Source organism: Macaca thibetana, chromosome X, assembly GCF_024542745.1.
Source record: "Macaca thibetana thibetana isolate TM-01 chromosome X, ASM2454274v1, whole genome shotgun sequence".
NCBI classification, from domain to species: Eukaryota; Metazoa; Chordata; class Mammalia; order Primates; family Cercopithecidae; genus Macaca; species Macaca thibetana.
Genome location: NC_065598.1, coordinates 34,815,287 through 34,821,237, shown reverse-complemented (window position 1 = coordinate 34,821,237; position 5,951 = coordinate 34,815,287).

Genomic DNA, 5,951 nt, shown 5'->3' with positions numbered 1-5,951 from the left:
GCGGCAGTGAGATTCATGCTCATTCACATGTGCCAGCAGCAGCAGCAGCAGTGTGGCGAGGCAGCATGGTGCTAGTGGGTTCTGGGGTGCCTGCCTCTATGCTGGTGGTCACAGCAGCAGTGGTGGCAGTGAGGCAGCATTGCTGTCTGGGGTAAATACCTGAGGTTTGTCATCTCACACCAAGGACACTGAGGACGTAGACACACAACAAGTGAGCTTAGGAGCGGAGGTTTAACAGGCGAAAGAAAAGAGAAAAGAGAAGAGCTCTCTCCTGCAGAGAGAGAGGGACTCCTGAGTGGGGCTTCCAGTTCTGTGGTGAAATGCATGGGGTTTCATAGATGAGCTTGAAGAGGCGGTGTCTGATTTACATAGGACCTGAAAGATTGGTTGGACCAGGTGTACCATTTACATAGTGTGCAAAGAAGCTGGCCGCCCCACCCTAATATTTTATTATGCAAATGGTTTCTCTACATGGCTGGTGTCATGCTGCCTTCCATTTTACTGCCCAGATGGTTGACAAAGAAAAGGGAAGAGGGAACCTCCGTGTTGAATATACCTGGCTTCCAGGTATTTTTTTTTTTTTTTTCTATTGGCACAGTGGCCGGCATTTACCTCTGCAAGCTTTTGGCTTGCTTATCTATACTTGAAGCTTGATACTTCAGGCTGCTTTTTGTTAGAAAAGAAATGATTTTGGGGCTTCTTTTTATTAAAAGGAAATCTTGCCAAAGACTCTCTTACCCTCACTATCTGCCTGAATAATTTCTTTCTAGCTCCTGTATCAGCAGCATAGCTTGGGTTGTGCTGTGGGCTCTGCTGGCAACTGTGTATTTGTTTGTACCTGTGGTGGTGTTAGCACAAGGGTGGAGCACTGCTGGGCACTATGTGTGCCCTCTGTACATTTTCATTTGGGCAGTGGTGTCCACTGCCGGTCAGGGTGGGGGCAGGTTCACTGTTTTCTGTAGTTAATTTTGCACCAGTGGCAGTGTCAATACAGGGACGGGATGCTGGTTGGGATGAGCCTGATGGACTCTGTTCCTGCCAATCCTCTGATAGCAGTGGCTGTGCTGTAGGGGGTGGGGTGGGGTGGTGCACTTATGCCGGCAGCAGTGAAATAGGGTGCACGTGCACACTTGTCGTGGCAGGGAAGGGGAGGCAAGGTCTACCCATGCACACATGAAACAGCAAAGCAATGTGGGGGGTGGCAGTGGGTGAGTTTGTGCAAGCAAAGTGGCACAGGGGAGGCTGCAGTTCGGGGAAGGCATAGATGGGCTGGTGTGTGTCAGCAGGGGCCTCTCAGCTGGAGCTCTCTGTCAGGTGTCATCTGCCAGTGCAGGAGCTACGATGCAGGTCCCCAGGGGGAGCCGAGGGTGCACTGCAATCTGGTACAGCCAGGCTGGGGCCTTGGCAGAGGCAAGCTGACTGAAGGGTGCTCAGGTCAGACTGGTCCATCTCATGGGCAAGACCTCCTTACAGAGTTCAGGTCTGACAATTCCCCTAGGACTAAAGTGTCCTATAAGAGCAAGTCAAGTTCAGGAAATGAGTGTCCTTGGAGGTCCTCCACTACAGATGCTTTGCACCACACCCTCTGGGCTCTGCACTGGCTAAAGTTCTGTCCCTACCACTTTCCTAAGCAGCAATCCCTGCCGCCTCAAGTGTCCTTTGTGGTCGTGAGGTCTCCTTCTGCCAGGATTCCTTAGGCACATGACGAGAGCAGGTTGCACCTTTCCTGTTCAACACACCCCTTCCTCAGGAGTCACTGGGGGCTAGGAGTGAGTCCTGGTGTAGGGTAGCCCCATTCGGAGTTACCAGCTTCCTTCTCCTTCAGTCTAGCATCCACATCTCCCCTCCATCTACTCTCAATGCCTTCCTTCTGAAGATCTGCTAGGAGTGCGCTGCTCTTCCTGATGTCCTGGTGCTTTGGTAACAGATGGTCTTTCTGGCTGCATCTAGTTGACCATTTTGCTGCCTCCCTCAGCATAATTCTTAGGAACCCTAGGTTTTTCAGAATGGTGAATGAGCACTGGCTTCAACTTAAAATTACCAGCTTCATTAGTCCCTAACAAGAGAGTCAGTCTGTCCTTTGAAGCTTTGAAGTCAGGCATTGACTCCTCTCTAAATATGACAGCCCTAGATGGCATCTTTTTCCAATAGACGGCTGTTTCATCTACATCAACATTTTGTTGTTTAGTGTAGCCACTTTCATTAGCTTAGATCTTAGCTTGGTTTTCTGTATAACTTGCTGGAGCTTCTATATCAGCACTTGCTGCTTCACCTTGCACTTTTTTTGTTATGGAGGCAATTTCTTTCCATAAACCTCGTGAACCAACTTCTGCTGGCTTCAATCTTTTCTTCTACAGCTATGTCACCTCTCTAAGCCTTCACAGAATTGATGATAGGGAGGGCCTTTCTCTGGACTAGGCTTTGGATTAAGGGAATATTGTGACTGGTTTGATCTATCCTGACCACCCAAACTTTCTCCACATCAGCATTAAGTTTGTTTCACTTTTTAAAATTATTTGTGTGTTTACTGGAGTAGCATTTTTAATTTCCTTGAACAACTTTTCCTTTGCATCCACAGCTTGGCTAACTGTTTGGCACACGAGGCCTGGCTTTCAGTCTGTTTTCGCTTTTGACATGCCTTTCTCATTAGGCTTAATCATTTCTAGTTTTTGATTTAAAGTGAGGTACATGTGATTGTTCCTTTTGCTCGAACAGTTAGAAGCCAGTGGAGGATTATTAATTGTCCTAATTTCAGTACTGTTGTGTCTCATTGAATAGAGATGCCCAAGGAGAGGGAGACAGATGGGGGAACAGCCAATCAGTGAAGTGGTCAGAACACACAATATTTACCAATTCAGTTTACTGTCTTATATAAGCACAGTTTATAGCACCTCAAAACAATTACAATAGCATATAAAATATCACTGATCACAGATCACCATATCAGATATAATAATAATTAAAAGTTTAAAATATTGTGAGAATTAGAAAAATGTGACAGAGACACGAAGTGAGCTCATACTGTTGAAATAGTAATGTCGCTGTAATTGCTAAATATAGGTAGGATTGCCACACACCTTCAATTTGTAAAAGTCACAATATCTGGAAAGCATAATAAATAAAAATGCAATAAAATGAACCTTGCCTGTATTAAAATGCTATAGTGCCCCTAACATTGCTTACATGGCAAACATTTGTTGCAGTCACAAAGAACTGGGGTTCTCATTTAAGTTTTCTTGTATTTTACCTAAATGAAATTCTTCCCATATTCTGAAACTAGTTCAGCTGCCAGTCTTACTTCTTGATGTTTTAATGAGACTTTTCTTTTCTTTTTGGGGTCATGATAGCTATTTTAATTATGAATTAGAAGAAATTAAATTGCTAGCATATTATTTCATTTTAACTTTTTCTCCACTCCTTATTTCCACACACAAAAAGGGAATTTCTACTCTAGTCTCCAGGAAGATAAAATCATGGGAAGAACATTTCAAGTTCCTCTGCATCCTCTCCCCATGTCTGTCCTGGGGCTGGGGCAAGGTATGGAGTATGTGGAAGAAGTGACTTACTTTATACACAAACTGGATACTTGAGCATGCTCAAATTACCCGGCACCTCTTTGGCCTCTTTTTATGCCTGGCCTCATAGAGGTTACTCTGAACTGCTTCTCATTATGCAGTAAGTTTATCAGATAAGTTCCATCCCTGAAATGAGATAGCTTCGATGTATGGAGTCTAATCCAACTTAGGGGTGGTGTATTATTAAAGTCAATGATTATATATCCAAGCATTGTTGTCTTATTCATCTTTCCTGGAGTTGTCCACTTCTGTTGTTGCAACAAATCTAAGCTATGCTGCAATAGAGCTTTTACCCAATAATACAATTTATACTCTGTGTGTCTGTATGTGTATGTGCATCTCTCTCAATTGATTCTGAAGTTAGGAGAGAAGAGAAAATTTCCATCTATTGGCCTTCTAAACTCTATATGTTGGTACATGGTCTGCCAAAAATTGCAGAAATAGAAGAAGGTTGCCATGTGGGAAGTTAATTCTTATGTTCAAAAGACCAAGATTTCTGGGGTGGCCAGCTAGAGGGGGTTAAGTTTTGAAGCATTGGTAAGGAACTATAAAATATTTTTCTCTAGGCTCTTTAAAGGCATAAGTGCAGTGGGAGATATTTATGCACAAGTAGCACAAGTGTACTCACATTGTGACAATCCATCGAGATATACACTCTACATCTGTGCACCTTTCCTTATATATTTCACATTTCAATAAAAAGTTTACCAAAAATTAATAAAAGATACATAGTGTAGGATTTGTAAAAAAAATGTATCAACAATGTTACTTTTTAAAAGGAAGCCTGGGATCAAGAAGTAAGACTTCATTTTTAATTTTAAAAACGTTTAGATTTTGAATTTTTGTCACATACTTACAAGTTTAAATTACTTTAAAGTTTTTAAAGGAAGGCATACCAGAGACAGAAACACTGACTGCACAACAGTCTGTTCTTTTACTTTAGCAAGCACTACTCAATCCCTAAACATAAGTGGGAAGACTTTGCTGATTTTGAAGCATCAAAGTAATGGAGATCTTTTATGACTAGCTACAAAGATTGGAAGTGCCTGGGGAATAATCATTCCTTTCAGCTGGTAACAGAAAATGACTTATTCCTAAGATGAACAATTGAATGTAATTTACATAAAATTGTGATCTCCATGGAAGAAACCTAAATATATTATGAATGTTTTGGTTTCTGTTGGTGTTTTCAATATTTACTACTTCTTAAATATTGTTAAAAATATTGAATGAATTAACTATATATGCTTAGATTACGTTCTTTGAAAAAAAAGTTAATTGTTTTTTCAACAGCACATAATAAAAACTTTCAAAAAGTAGGCAAAGTACATGAACAGACACTGTTTTAAAGAAGACATATATTTGGCCAACAAGCATATGAAAAAAATGCTTAACATCATTAATCATCATTTGCATCAGAGATGCAAATCATGACCACCATGAGATACCATCTCACATCAGTCAGAATGGCTATTAGGAAAAAGTCAAAAAATAACAGATGCTGGTGAGGTTGTGGAGAAAAGGAACACCAATATAATGCTGGCAGGAAGGTAAATCAACCCAACCATTTTGGAAACAGTTGGCAATTTTTCAAAGAACATAAAACAGAAGTACCATTTGATCTAGTAATTCCTTTTTGGGTATATACCCAAAAGAATATAAACTGTTCTACCGTAAAGACACATGCATGTGTATGTTCATTGCAGCAGTATTTACAATAACAAAGACATGGAATCAACCTAAATGTATTTTTTATACATTTTTTATACATTTATTTTTTATATATATATATATAACTGTATTATATATTATATATATATACACATGTATTATGTATTATATATTAATATATTTTATATATTTATGTATTATATATAATATATAATATATAATATATAATATATATTAATATATAATATATATAATACATGATATATATATATATAACTAGTACAAGAACAGGAAACCAAATACCACATGTTCTCAGTTATAAGCTAAAGGTTGAGGACACATGGACACAAAGAAGGGAACAACAGGCACTAGGGCCTACTTGAGGGTGGAGGGTGGAAGGTGGGAGGAGAGGAAATATTGAAAAATGACCTATTGGGTACTATGTTTATTACCTGAGTAATGAAATAATCTGTACACCAAACCCCTATAACACACAACTTACCTATATGACAAACCTGCACATGTACCCCTGAACCTAAAATAAATGTTAATAATAATAATGAAGACACACGACAAAACCTCCAAAAGGGATACTAGTGCTATTTTTGAACCTTTCATCTTTGTCCATTAATTGAAAATCATAATAATGAAGTACCTAATATGGTCTGAGTTTAGGATTTTTGTCAATTAAAATTGCATAACATA